General features: G+C 38.2%; 1 long non-coding RNA gene across 16 annotated transcripts in view; it reads right to left on the reverse strand.

Annotated features, from left to right (window-relative positions):
- Positions 1-15,944, reverse strand: part of LOC130254448 (uncharacterized) — a 235,096-nt gene that overhangs the window by 152,643 nt on the left and 66,509 nt on the right. For 12 of the 16 annotated variants that reach the window (XR_008840721.1, XR_008840729.1, XR_008840724.1 and 9 more), the window contains one exon: positions 13,638-13,749. The exons of 3 other annotated variants lie outside the window; for them this stretch is intronic. This is a non-coding gene — a long non-coding RNA (uncharacterized LOC130254448). Of the gene's footprint in view, positions 1-12,303; positions 12,406-13,637; positions 13,750-15,944 lie in introns of all 16 variants that reach the window. One more of the 16 variants, XR_008840722.1, reaches the window with a different exon arrangement.

The following is a 15,944-nucleotide window of genomic DNA, read 5'->3' on the forward strand; positions in this document are numbered from 1 at the left end:
GGTTTCACACACAGCCAGCTTTGATGCACTACACATTTCCAGCTTTGAGCTTTGCTCATATATATGAAATAGAATCTGCATTTGGGCTATTTTCACCCAATATACAGTCTTCTTGCCCTTTTGTTTCCTCTTTGTCACACTGTCTGCCTGCACAAAGAACTGGATGTTAGCATACATGATCAATATTATTTTTTCTGAGACAATGCAGAGGTTTATCTAGTCTTCCCTTCAGTCTCAGTGACAACTGATGATTTCATTGAAAAAAAAACCAAAACAGTCTGGTACATCCACATGAACCTAGACAGAACTGGTTTCTTGCCAAACACAATGTCACCATTGGGGTCAAAGCGTTGCCATCAGACACCATCTGTCTGCTTCTACTCCAGGTCAAACCTCTTTTTAAATGTTAAAAAAATAAGAAAATAATTTTTAAAAAAGCTTATCCAATCCAAGCTATAATGCCTCAAGACCATTTAACAGAAACTTGTAATGTCTCACACATGCACCCTTCTCATCCTGATCCAAGAAGATGGCAAGCAAGGCAACAATAAGGAAAACCCCTTCATTTCATATTTTCTGATCCTTTACCTAGTACTATATCCTTATTATTACCACAACTACCACTCATCAAGGATCAGTACTGACAGAATTCCCATTATACTTCAGCTATCCAGTTACACTGATTTTGCTTCTGCTTTGCACTTCTGTTTAATTGTCTTATAAAGATCAAGATGCCTGTTCTGATTCTGGACAGACAAGAAAAAAAACACCTTATCCTAATACCAGAACCATAATGAAAACTAAAAAAGAGACAAGACTTGACACAAGATCTTGAATCACGAGTGGGTGCAAGGAGCCAAGATACACAGGAAGAAAGGAGCATAGAAGTGTGAGCAGGAACAGCATGATGAACTTTTTAAGTTCATCAGTTTGGCCAAATCAGTTGTGGCATTATCCAGAATGACTAGCCTCTGCTCAGAAAGAACAAAGCACTTGTCACAGTAAAGACTTTTGGAAGACACATTAAGTATTTCTGCTTTCCCTAGTAGTTCTATCCTGCATTCCCCACTGAACAGAGAAACAATGTGATTGGAAATGGACAACAGGATCACAGATGGGAAGCAATGATGTAAGCAGTTGTGAACAGAAGGGATGTGTCCAACAGGAACCTTTTCTGTTCAGAAACGGGTCACTCTCTGAAAGTATTTGAAAACCTTGGAGCACACTGGAATGATTTAACCCATCTCAGAAATGTTTAATGGTCTGTACAAAACAGTGTCACATAATATCAGCCCTAACCCCTCTGAATGAAGCAAGTTACAGAGAAAAAAAGCCTGGACAGTGCAGATGCCAGAAATATACCATCTGGATTCCAAGTGCCAAAAGAAGTGACAGGTTGAATGTCCAAACTCATCCTTTTCTATCCTCTATTAAATCTGTATTCCCCATTCTTTTGTTTACTACTGGAAGCAACCCAGTGTCGACACAGGTGAAAAGGTTTCTAACAAACACCTATCTAGAGATAGCGAGAATAGCCATGGCTTGCACAGCCAGTGTACAATTTGCTTTGTTTTCAGGAGTACAGCCTACTGGAATCAGTTATCTGAAACAAATTTGTCTGGGTTTTGCAAGCCATTAACTTGGCCGAAGATTAAAAGTGTTTACAATGCAGTCAAGTCTGCCAATCAACATGCTGCTCTGTGATTGTCCTTCACAGAATTGCATGCTTCTCACCTAGATTTGCCATCTCCTGGGAAGCAAGGATTCCTCTTCTTCACCTGAAAGATGCAGCTGTCAGCGTGAGGGAATAAAGGCAAGCCAGAAATCATAGAGCACTATCTCATTTTAACAGACAAGCTACAGTGGTTCAGAGGCCAAGAGCTGAACATTTCTATTTCATTAAACGAATCAAATATTCGCAAGTCACAACAGCTGCGGAGGAAATCGGCCAACACACAACTGGCACTGCGAGCTGTCCCAGCACATCAGCGACAGGGCAGCTCCCTGCCTCCCTTAGAGCCAGAGCCTCTAGGAGGCACCATGGAACTGCAGTGCAGGGCACCTACGGCAGTCAGAAAAGCAGCCACAGCCGTAAATCCGCTTCTCACATGTTGTTGTTCATCTGCTCTCTATGAGGAGATGATTTATTTCTGTGGTAGGGAGCTACTCAAAGGAAAGCCTCAAAACATCCTAACAAGGATAAGTGTGACATATGTGTTATGTCAGCCACTACCCATTAGAAGGCCTGTTTCCTAGAACTGACATAGATGCAAGTATTTTCTGTAAAACTGTCAAAGTGCTGACACCTTCTGTGATATTATGGAGGTCATTGTGAACTAGAAAACACAACTCCTACCGATCTTTTTGTTTAGTCTAATTGTTCAGAACATTCTTCCTAAAACATGCCATGTCAGGATACATCATGTTGTGTATGGCATATACATCCCACACGATATACAACCTCTACCTCAGTATTCTGGGCCAAGCTTTTCTTCACACTGTAGATCCCCATGGATAACAATTCTCTCTCCACAAACAGTGAGCAGTGCTCATTCTCTACAAATCAGCATTCTGGTCAGGGGCAAAATGAGACCCCTTCTCTTTAGCTAGTATGGGTGGTAAAGTTCCATCTTTGTTCAGTTGAACAAAGTTGATCTGGTACAGAACTGGAGTAACATAGTGATGAGTCAAGCTCACTATGTTTGCCTGTGGAGTATTTTATTGTGTTCTTTTTGTCTGTGGTTCATGTACATAATCAAAAAGGTCACTCTACACTGAAAGCAGTTGTTTTGCCTTTGCTAATGGAAAAACAATTCCCCATCTCACAATCCATAACAATAAAAATAAGAACAACAAAACTCCACCCACATGAAAGAACCAGCCAGCAAGAAGATCCTATTGCACAACATCTCCCCATCCCATAGAGGCCAACCCATCCCAATTCTCCCTAGATATCTGTTCAAGAAGCTGGGCTATAAAGCACGCCCTGAAGGTGAACAGCTCCAAGAGCTTTTGGTCCTTTGCTTGATCCAAGGAATTGCTGTGACTCATTGTTCTTATTTCATGACCGCCTTTAATTTAAGGTCAAAGTGACAATGAGGTTGTCGTGCTTGGACAGCAAATGATACAAAGAAATCAGATGTTAACAGGTGTCTGCCTATTACTCCTAGTTGCCACTAGACATATATGTTTGCTGCAGGTTATGGGACAGAAAAAACTGGATTCTGAGCTAATTAATTTGTTACTAAAATTCTTCATATTGTTTTATTGGAACTCCACTTTAATTGCAACTTGTGGCAGTCAATAAAACTTTATGGCTTTTTTTGTAAAAAGGTCAAATATGCATAAAACATTTTACTTAATTGAAAAATAGAAATATCTCAACTAAAAAAAGCATTTCTCGGTAGCTTTTAACAGACATTTGGGTTTGATACTTTTCTTGATTTTTCCTTTATTTTGCTTTGGTTTTCAACCAGAAGTTAATTCACAATCTTACAAAAGGTAAAACACATTGCCTGGAGAGAAGAAAGTAAGTTTAAAAAGTCAATTTTTATAACAACTTGGAAACAAAATTTCAGGATGTTTCCCTTCTTCCCCCAAAATTTTCCATTTATGACACTAACAGAATTGGCATACATCACTAGCAGTAAAGCTTCAACCTCTTCATTGAAACACTCCAAGTCTTCATGAAAACACTCTCAAAATCAGCACTACCTCCTGTGAAGGAGACAGAGTCCAGGGCAAAGTGCAAACACAGCAGGCAGATCACTCTGTACCAGGGTTTCAATGCTTGGTCATACAGAATTCTGCATCCCTCCATGGCATGTCTCCCCCTTTCCTCCATCAGGAAAAGTTTTGCAATGGCACAAATCAAGCTCCTGAAACCTCCATTGCAAATCAAAAATCAAGACAGCTCAAGGCATATAATTTGGGTTATGATTTGCAATATTCATTAAGAGAACAGCCAATTCAGGCAAAGAAAAAAATATCCTGAACTAAAATAATGAATACAGAGTTTGTTACAGCAACAAGACTGATGGTCTCATCTGTAATGATCTAACAGTGGCTGCCTTTATATGGTACCTTGTTTTGATCTTCATATCAATAATTACATTATGTGTCTCAAAACATCTGGGTGGCTGGCTGACTTGATTCATGTTAAAACCATCCTGTCTGTGGATATGCATTGGCATAGGAGCTATTGCAGAGTCACATAACAGATTGCAGGAGCAGCAGTGATTCTTCAAGATTTTGTGCTACACCAGGACCAGGGAGCACTCAGTGTGCTCCCTTCTGCCCTTAGAAGTCATGACTTGAATACATGAGCTGAGCTTCCCAATGCCAAATGAATCCAGTGGCACCAAAACTCCTCCTTGTGCTCTTCTCCAACAGCTTCCCCAAACCACAAAGTCAACACCAGAGCTAGTACAGACTGCATGATGTCACCTTGTCACCCAATGAAAAGTAGAACGAGAATTTCTGCTGCACATTATCCTGACAATTCCTGGTTAGCATGGCCATGCTGGGTAATAACTCGCAAATAAATTGTACTTTTCTTTTGGATGTAAAGGTCCACATGGCTGCCCATTCACAGGATTTTGCGACTTGTGTGGCCTTAAGCACCTGTGAGGTAGCCTTCAACTAGGTCAGCCAGTCTAAACACTGCCATGGGTTTGTCTGACTTCTTCACTTCTTTGTATTAAATGGATTCAAAAAGTTTGAGGGACTATTTCTGTAATTTGTTTTGAAATTACAATACACTCTTTCTTCATATGCAGAGCTACAGAATCTCATTGTGGACTAATATGCAAAATATCTTTAAAGCAATCATTAAAAAGCCTGGATTTCCTTCTCCCTTTTCCTGACTTCCTAGACTCCAACCTAAACACATAAAACAGCTTTTTCTATTTGGGGTTTCAGTATTTACCATGTGTTTTATCTGCTAGTTCTAGGACCAAAGCACCGGTTTGTGTAGCATCAGCTTTCAAATATCTCCTGACCTAAGGGCAAAACATAAATTTGCAAAATGGGGCCTCAAGTAAATCATTACATTATTTGCTTCTCTCTTGCAATAACTGTTTCTTACAACTGTCAAAGCTGCAAGACCACCAGTTCTAATTTTATTTACATTGCAGAGGGAAGCTATAAAGTGAGTGGAGAAGGAGAAAAAATGGTCCCTACCTACTTTACAAGCTGTATTTTAAGGCATTTTTAATATTATCTTTCATATTTACAACCAAAGTACTTTGAAGCCACAAGATGCCTGTTCTGACATCTCCATTAAAACAAATACAAGCAATTACACAGCTCAGCATAGTGTATACAGTCATTGGTGTTTGCTCAAGGTTGTTATCAGGACAAATGAGTGCTTGGCATTCTACAGCACCTGAGTTTCCTTGTGTAGGTCAATACTGCAGAGCAGGTAGTGCTGACAGACTCCACATGCATGGAGTCTCCACAGCACAGGGAGAACACTTGAGCTTAAAATTGGTTGAGCAGTGGCTGATTTTATGTTGGAACCACAAAGACCTGCAGCCCTGAGCTGATATTCTGGGAGAGGAGATCATTTGACTAGAATTTCCTTCATTCCTCTCTAAAGCAAGAGCTAGGGAGGAAAGTACAACTCAGGATCTCCACTAGGTCCCTATTCTGACACCAGTGGTGCCAGATACTTTGGGCAAAATGCAAAGACACACATTATCTCTAAAGGGAAGGATTTCAAATTTTACAGGACTTGTCTGGATACTCAACTCATTCAGTGGACCAACAATCAGCTATCTTTTAATATAAACTCGTTGCTTTTTCTAATGTTAAATCTTTGCCGGAGCTGATTTCCACAGTGATTTTACAATGTGAGGTTTAAAGTGTCTATATTTTCTAAAAGGACAGATTGTAGGTCACAGATTTAGAAATGGTTATAGACATCTGAATCAAGATTCTTTCCACTTGATTTTTTTTTTTAAGACATACAGCTTTGTGCAAATTCACAAGCTTCTGACAGTCTCTCTGATCAAAATCTCTACTACTCCTCCAGTACATTTTCCTCTGCCTATTCCCCACTCCTCCCTGTACCCTAAGGCCAAATTATGCAAATGAATGTCTTGGGTTTTATGACATAGACACTCTTGAGAAATATTAACCCAAAGTCACATTAAATTTTTCTTGATTCAAGTTCCCTGACAAACTTGACAGATAGAGTAGTTTTTCAAAAACCTCACTAAGATACAAGTTATCTTCCAGATAAATGCTTATGCCTAATAAGGCAAAGCCAAAACAATTCTATGATTTTGTACAGAGAATTGTGCAAGTCATGCCTGTTAATGATCATTAAGGATTTTTTCATTATCTCTAATTCTGAAAGGGTCTGGTTGAGCATGTAGAGGCAATAAAACTTTTCATTTAAACCCCCTAACAGATGAAAATTGTCAATTACCATGTATGAAAGAAGGGGTGCCTGATTCACTAGACCTTAATGTTCAAAGGAAAAGGAATGTCCTAAGTCCAGACAGATTAAAAGCAAAGAAAATCCTAAACCAGCACCCTACTGTGAAACTACAGAAGACCAAATGACTTGACAATATTTGCTGGGCTATACCCACCTGACTTTGCTGTGCAAACCAGTGATGTAAATTCACAACCCCTATCAAACATATGCACAAAAATATGTGTTTGCAAATATACCTACATGTACAGGTATATATATATATACAATTACAGCCACCTGGGGGAAAAGATCAGGCTAGCAGAGCTACCAGGGATTTGGGTAAGAAGTTAGAAAGAAGTTAAATGTCATACAGCAATTATAACTGATTTCTTCAGAGATATAATGCTGCTGAATTGAGCACTTTTGCTACCTCCTGTAGCCCTCATTGCCATGGTTGCAAAACTGGTTTTCTTTTAAAGTAATTTCACTTCCTGAAAGGGCTTTCCATCCCAGCCCTTGCTTGGTGAGTATCCTGTGGAAATACAGTTTGATCTGTATTTGCAAAACCTAGAGCAAGACCATGTTTCAGGGCTGAAATTAAGACACACCTGCCCAGAGAACCTGATCCTGTTTGCCTCCTGCATGAAAACAGCTTAGTTAGAAACAATGAAACCACTTACATAGCAGAGGCAAGAAGCTCTCACCTGAGAAGGATTAGTCGGAAATCACAGGAAAAAAGTTTTGAAAATCCATTCCTAATACCCAAGGTATGAAACTATTGTATAATGTAATCAAGACCCTTAAGAGTAGCAAGCAAAGACACTTGACATGCTCTGATTCAGTTGCAATCAGCAATCTGTTATGTAAGTCAGGGCAGAATGCCATAAAAGTTACCTCTGACCTTAAACATAGTTGAACCCTTGTGACTCATTATGGGCATTTGTTTTTCTCTCAATTTCTACTAGCAAGAGGAGATACTTTTCAGGTTACCTGTATTTCTCCTGAGCAATTTTTTTCAATTCCTACGTGTCTATCCCATCAAAGCTGCCTCTGCCTTCCACTCAGCAGAGCACACAGGATATCTTCCAGGACACAGAAGGACTGCCTCAGGACTGCAGTGAAAACAACACTGAAGTAAATTCAAATTGCATGTGTCATTCCTGATGGTCATTATCACTTTAATATTTCATTCTGGAGTTAACATTCTGTCTGATTACTGTCAACTGGGGATGTATATTTACCATACCAGCAGTGTTTTAGGGTAAAAGGAAAAGATTTCTCATTCTTTCAGGATGAAGGTCATGAGGTTTGGGTTGGGACATTTTGTTTGGGGGGGGGGGTTAATTTTTTGAGACAAACAAATTTGCCTCATCATATTAAAAATAAAAAAAAAGTCAATAATAAGTAATTCTTTTTCCTCATTAGTTCCTCACTAAAAACATCACTGTGATGTTTTCTTGGATACTTCACTTGCATTAGAGCAATTTTGTTGTTTTTCCAACTCCAAAGCAGAACAATAATGACAGTAGCATCCAAAAGAGTTTCTTGTAATTGCCTAAATTGTACAACACCTTACCAGGATGTTAGTAAAACAGCCAAAGAATTCCACATTATAAAACTGGGCATATCATCTGATATAGCAATTTTGAGCACATTTTCAGACTAGTCAGACTTTATAAGCTTTCCCAACTCCAGTTTAGCCAAAAGTCTTTCATGGACCATCTGGTTCTAATGAAACAAAACTAGAATATCTGGTGTCTTTTTCACTATGTTACATTAAATTAAAGCTTAAAACATCAGTAAAGCAAAATCCATTCTTTTTATATTATGTTTTCTAAATTAAATGTTAAGTATTTTGGCAAAGTGTTTATTTTAGTAAAACTGTACAGCATATACTATATGATACAGTCAGCAGAATCCTTAGTTCACTTGCTCTTGCATTTTCCTGGTCCATAGCCCACTGAGGCAAAGGGAAGTGTTTCCATTGACATCAATGGGCTCTAAATGAGGCTCCTGCTGTGTGTGACACCACATCCTCACTCATCCTAAAACGTGAATGAGGTTTCAATACTTCTCCTGAGAGAAAAGGTTCAAATTATGCTTACAGTAGCTCTTCCTAAATTAAGTAATAAAAGGACCCAACACAGGCAGGCATCCCATACACATTTGGCAACCCAGCTGAAATTCAGAGAAATTAAATTATTTATGATGTCATAAGAGGTTTTATAGTGGAAAGGCATTGTGAATTATATAGTCTTTGTATATACCCTAGCTGGCTATAAACTGGCACTTTGGGTACAACTTTCATGGGTGCTGCAAGACTATATCTTCCAGCAGCTGTTGAACAGCAATGGAGTTTTGAAAATCCCACCCTAAATGTGGCTCATTACTTCTGAGCTCACCCACAACAGGTTACAATTCCCTGCATTTCACCATCAGTCTTAAAAGTTTGTTCTGCATCTGGAAGCACAAAACAAGATTTCAGAAGGTGTGCAGGAGAAAAGTCCATTTTTAACAGCAAAAGTGCCTAGCTACTGTAGATTCAGAGAGATTCAAATCAAGCAACCAAGAAAGTCAACCAGCCACTGCCTGAAGATGCTCCCACCTTCCACAACTCAGCTAAGGTCAACCAACAACAAATATGATTTCTTACTTATGAAACAAATTTACTGTAGCAAGTGGCCATGCTCTTTTTTTCTGTATATTTTTCTTTTCCTATCACTATAACCCTCTTGCAGGAAACCCAATAGTAAATATCCCACACACTTCACAGAGGCTGACACAGATGCAGATACTATTCAAAGGGGTATCACAGCCTGTTCTGTTCTATTCACTCCCTCAGATCCAATTAAGGTAGACTTAATTTTGTTTCTTTTTTCTGCTTCTTTCTCCTTTCTCCTTGGTAGTTTCAATGTTATTATAACAAAATAGTTAGAAGAGATAGTTCCAGCCCTGAATTCCTTACAAAGCCTCCTAAACAGGAGTTTTTCTGCAGGAAGAAAGGGTTGAGAGAGGACTGCATGAATTGGCCCATACGGAGTTACATGCTAACTGTTGTTATTGTTCTCAGAGAGTGCATTTAAGGTTTTGGGAACAAACAATAAAATGAACAGCTGAACAATTTTAATCATGGCCCAGTTCCTAGTTACAATTATTTTTAAGCTGTCTCACCATTAGCTAGACTGATTTTTTTTCCCAATGAAAAAATACATTATGTAAAACTTAAAGAAATACTGGCTTTAAATGTCAGAAAATGTAAAAAATAGATTCTGAAATGTAGCAAGCTAGGACTTGTGCTATTAGCCCAGCATCTGTGTATGAGTTACACATGATTTTTAAAATATTCCATTCTCTATATACCTCATGTACAAGCCAGTTCTCTAGGAAAATATGCTTTCCTAGATAAGTTGAAAGAGTTCAGGCCTCTGAACTATAAGACTAGACAGAAAATATCAGATTTTGACCACAGACATGTCTGAACAAAACTAGAATTCATGCTCATATGAAAGGCATATTTCATGCATTCTGTATTTCAAAATGCTACAGCAGGGACACATCAAATCAGAGTAAGATGACAGCTCACACAAGGAAATGGGAATGGGAGAATAAGATGGCACAAGGATGTGAAGACATTTGGAGAGACTACTGACCAAGAATATCCTTTTAAGATCCCTTCTTCATTCATTCAAGGCCTGATTCAATTACTTCCACTGGAGTCAACAGGAAGACTTGTGGTCTTCAGTGTCTGTTATTGTGGCTTATTACTTGTGTTACAGTAGCACACTGAATATTCAATTAAGCTCAAGTAGTGTAATACCAGGTGTTACACAAACACCCACAGTGGCATAATCCCTTTTTACCAATGCTTGCATCAAGCAAGACTTTGAATCGTGTAGGGGGAAAAAATACAGTAAAAAAAAAAAAAAAAAAAAACATGGGAAAGAATCCAAACAGAGCCCAAGGGATTTAAACTGGATTACAAAAAGAGTCAGTGGCAAAGCAAGGAAGACTGGTTGCCTGCCCTTTCTATTAACCCATTCTACCTGTTAATGAATTTTGGGCCAAATCCACACCACACAAGATGAACGATAATTGAGTGTATGTAGTAAAAAGCTTACCTGCTAAATAAAGTGAATTGCCACTGTGTTTCTGCTCATGGAGATTCCATACATTGCAGTAAAAACACTTAGTGTGCACAAGGCAGGAATCACAAGTGCTCCACTTGCAACTTTTGTTTTTAATAAGAATTCTGCAGGAAAATGTCATAAACAGAAACACAGAATCACTCCAGAGGTCACCCATTTCCCTGGATCCCACAGTACAGCAGGATCAGTTACAACCATGTCATTCCTAACAGCTGTTTGTCTCATCTGCTGATGGATACTCCCAGCTAAGAGTGAGCAAGCTGTTCCAGCACTTCACCTCCCTTGTCATTAGAACTGTTTTCATTACTTCTAATCAGAACCTTTCTTGTTACATTTGATGCTGTTAGTTCTTCTCCCACTATGTCCTCTCTTTGGTCTTTTCTTTAGGTTAATCAACCCAAATATGTTCAGATCTCTCCTTAAAATCATCTCATCTACTGACATTCAGCTTCAGATCCACTGTAACCTTAGTGCTTTTCTACAGTTTCTACTTGGGCTGTCCATTCTGCATTTAGAGAGTTGATTATTCCTGGCTAAGTGCAATAACTTCTACTTGTCTGTCAAACAGCCTTTGAACTTCATTTCTAAATGTATTTTTGAAGTCTAATTAATTTCTTTAGTGCACATAGAGTTAGTGTCAACTGCAAATTTTATAAGTCTATTCAATACCATCATAAAGAATACTACTTAAAACCTTGAATACTGGGAGGTCTCAACAGATACTCATCCAATACATTAAAGAACTACTAAAAAGTACTATTTAGATACACTTAGTAAGCCTCTTTTGCACCCACTCCACAGTAGGCTAATTGAGAATATTTGCCTCTATTCTCATTAGAATGCTATTTAAAGCAATATTAAAGACCTTACTAAAATCTACATAGACTTGCTCATCCTTCTGTATGCAGGCTCTGCTGCTCTGTTGAGGATTGGCTTGACACTGACAACTGGCACAATTTGTTACTGACTGTTCTTCATACACTGGGTGCCATTCTCTGTGTATTCTATGTGTTTAAATTTAGGTTGTTTGCAATTTCTCTGGAATTTGGAGGGAAATTGTATTGATCAGTCTGTTCTTTCTAGCATTTTTCCCCTTCTTTCTAAAGCCAGTCACTACCTTTTTTCCTTTTTCTCACCTATCTTCAGTGAGTTATCAATTACTAATTATTCTGAACCTCACTTTCTTTAAAAATCTTTAAATTTCTTGCATAAATTCCAGACAACCTGAAATCATTAACTTTGTTAAATACCATGCAGTTAAAACCTGTAACTTGGTGAAAGTACACAGAGAAGCATGAAGGCTCATTTTGCAATTTCCTGAGCTTTTAAATTGTTTTATTTCTAAATTTTACTTCCCCCTTCAATAAAACCTTTCTCCCTTTTTTAAACAATTGGGGGAAATGGCTGGTTATTTTTAGCAGCATGTGTTATTTATTGCCTAGGAACAGAGCTGGATCATTCACATACAGATTTAGTCTTATGGCTATGAGGAATAAATATCTCGTTTGGATACCCTGACGACTAAAAAAAATTATTTCACATTTTCCTTTCCCAAAAACTAGAGCACTATGCAGAAATATCAATGAAAGCAAATACAAAGCCAAGGTTAATCTAAGTATATATACTCTTAAGCAAATGAAAGTGTTGCTTACTTCCTTGCACACAGTCTTGACACCAGCTTAATACTAAATTCCATGACTGTGCAATTATGAGAGTGCAAAAATTCCTACCTACCTTGGCAACATAATCCACACATTGAAAGTGGTAAAAGAATCAGCAGAAATAGTCAAAATCATCATCAGCCTCATTTGATACTCAGTTAGCTCCCTTTCCATCCTATATTCAATGTGAAGAAAGTAATTAACAAATCAATTATTTCTCTGTCACTCTATATTTCCAAGAATTTTAAAAAACAAAAAAGAGTTTATTGTGAAAACTTAAATCTTTGTCATACTGCATAATAAGAATACTACATGGGAACATTTAGGTGAAATTGCCTCATTTATTTTTCTCATTTCCAACTGTTGATAAACATGTGTCTAATGATTCCAATTTCTGTGAATCTCCTGCCCACTAACCACAACTTTTCAATGCAAGGCCCAAACTACTTAATAGCATCCCTGTAAGTACAGTTGTTTTCAAAATAAGAAATTATGGAATAAACTCTGGGCAAGAGGACAAACCTATAAACTATTCAGACAATTTTTTTTATACAAAGATTGGCTGGAATATAAAAAAAAACAGCCAAAAGCTTTGCAGCCAGCAGTTAAAGTGACTTGTGTGCATTAATTCAAGAAAAAGTTGGATTATACTTTGGAAAAGAAGGAAATACTACAGTGCAGCAGCAACCAGCTTTTTTTTTTTTTTTCTCTTTTTTTTTGTACAGCTGGGATTATGGTTAGGCTGTTCCACACAGTTAACAAATATACTTCAATTAGCAAACTTTCTTCTTTCATTTTCTGTAATCTGCAAGTTTCCCAAGGTTTTACAAGGCTGACCAGTTGGTTCCTTTTGCAAGACTACATTTATATCTCTACTTGCTGAAGTAAACATGTCTCTTTTTTTTGGCTTAAAAATGCCTAGCAGCACTTTAAAAAGAAATTTGAGCCTGAAAAAACAGATGAGAAAGACCAGATAAAGTAGAACATCCTAATGAGTAGATAATTCAATAGATACCTGGAGAACAGAAAAATTGAAACAAAGAGCATCTTCATTTGTTACATGTTCTGTCATGTTCCACCCTTTTGAGGTCATCAGGACTTATCATACAGCAGGAAAAACAATTAGATACAGGATAAATAGTTCAGGGAAAAGAAAAACAACATGAAAAGTCAAATGCAAATTCATGCTTCATCAAACTTTTATGTCATAATAAAACTGATAAAAATTGTTTTTGTTGGAGAAGTAATCACTAACCTTGCCAGAAAACTAAAACACTAAGATAATCTCCAACCCAGGAAAGAAGAAAAAGAAAAAAAAAATTTCAAGGAGCTTCAAAGTTTTCATTGGGAAAGAGAAAAATAAGAAGGCTTGAAGATTCCTGGAATCAGTAAATTCCCATCACGCACTCAAGCTGTCCTCCTGGTGCCACAAACAAAAGGAGTAAATACAGAAGAAGTGGTCAGAGAGAAGGTTGGGTGACTTGATTGCAGTGACCATGAGATGGTGGAATTCAGGATCCTGAGGAGACAGAATCAGGCAAGAAGCAGAATCACATTAGACTTCAGAAGAGCAGATTTGGCCTGACTGAGAACATGATTAAGGACAGTTCAGGAAGAATCCTGTGGGAGAGCCCTGGAGCAAAGAGAGATCTGGGAAAAAGGGTTAATCTTCAAAGATCTCCTCATCTATGCTCCAAAACTGTCTATACACATGCAGGAAGTCAAGAAAAGGTGTCAGGAAGCCTGAGTGGATGAAAAGGGTGCTCCTGAAAAAAACTCATACACAAAGAGAAAGTATACAAGCTGTAGAAAGAGAGGTAGGTGGATCTAGGAAGAATACAAAGGCAGTGTTTAATCACACAGAGATTGGATTAGGAAAGCCAAAGCCCACCAGCATCTGAAGGATGGGAAAGGGAACAAGAAAAACCTCTACAAGTACAGCAGAAGCAAAAGGAAAACCAGGGCAAAAACAGGACAGCTGCTGAAAGATACAGGGTGCATCAAAAAGGCCAGCTCACTCATCCTGATATGGGGAAGACATTTTTCATTTTTCTTTTTCATGAGAACAATCAGCCACTGGAACAATCTCCTAAGGGGTGCAGTGGAGTCCCCATCACTGGAGCTTTTCAAGATACAAGTGGGCAGAGTGCTAGATAATCTCCTCTAGATTCCCTTTTCTGCAAAAGGTTGGACCATATATGTTCTCATAATGTCCATCTCAACATGTGTTATTCTGTGGTTCTCTGATTCTGTGATTCCATGATTTTATACTCAATGCCCTCTTTACCTCAGTCTTTAATAGGAAAGATGTTTGCCTTGGTGAATCCCAGGCCCTAGAAACCAGTGGGAAAGTCTAGACCAAGGATTACTCTTCCACCAAGGGTAATTAATATCAGGAAACACTTAACCAAATTGGACATCTGTGAGTCCATGGCACTTAATAGGATGCACACATTTGTGCTGGCCAACGTCATTGTGAGACAATTCTCAATTATCTATGAGTGCTTAGGGTGCTCAGAACAGGTTCCTATGTGGGAAAAATTCTGATTTCTGTCTTCAAGAAGTGCAAGAATGAGATTTTGGAGAACTACAGACCAGTCAGCCTCATCTTGGTCCATGGGAAGGTGTTGAAGCCAATCTTGGAAGCCATTTCCAAACACACCCAGGACAAAAAAAAAACAGAAGAGGTGAACAGTCTGTCGACTGTTGTCAGTGTGGGTTTAGGAAGAGAAAATCACCTGTTCTATGTTAAGATTAGCCTGCTGGGCAAGCAGTGAAAGCAATTTATTTTGACTTTAAAAGGGCTTTTGACACTATCTCAGATACCATTCTTACAGAAAATGAATATGAGTTAAATAAGTGGAGAGGAAGATGGACTGACAATTGGCTGGATGGCTCAAAAAGCTGCAGTCAGTGCTAGGAAATCCAGATGAAGAAAACAGAATCATTGTTGCTACACCCCCACAAATTAGTAAATAAGCCAGAATGAGAACAGAACAATGGTTGTCAGGTAGATGTGATATGACATCATCAGATTACGTTCTACATGCTGGAAGCAAAATCTATCAGGTTTAAATTAAGATACAAAGTAGATTTACTAGAAAGCTTTTGTTTTCTTGATCCAAGCATTTATCATAATTTTAGACTAACAGCTAGAGTTCATCTTTTGTAATGATGAATTATGGCTGGATGAAACTTGTCTGGGCCTGCCTGTCATTTCATATTTAGCTGCGTTCTCAGTCTTTGAGGAACAAGTAGTCAAATTAGAAAGTCCTCTTACAAAATGGTTTACAAGAAAACAGGGTTATTTCTGCAAACACTGGAAAAGTCCAGTTGTTGAATATCTATTCACAAGAGAGGGAAAAAAAATGAAGTTATTCGGAAAAAAAAAATCATGTCAAAAGGTCTTCACAGTGATGGAGATGCCACAGTGATGTTGTGATCTACCTTGGATGAGGTAAAATATTATACACCAAAGTTCCAGAGAGTAAAAGGTTCACAGCTGCACACTCAGGATGTTACTAGAAACAAAGCTGTAGAAGCAAATAAAGATCAAATACTAAATTGTGGACAAAGGTCATGGAGAAAGGCAACATTTCTAAAAGAGAAAGCCTGAGATAGTATCTGTAAGCAATGCTAGTGACAAGGGAGAAAGGGAGGAGAATTGCGCCTGTACATGTTTATTATTGCCAAATAGGCTGAAAAAAAATCAAC

The sequence above is a fragment of the Oenanthe melanoleuca genome, chromosome 5 (assembly GCF_029582105.1).
Source record: "Oenanthe melanoleuca isolate GR-GAL-2019-014 chromosome 5, OMel1.0, whole genome shotgun sequence".
NCBI lineage: Eukaryota > Metazoa > Chordata > Aves > Passeriformes > Muscicapidae > Oenanthe > Oenanthe melanoleuca.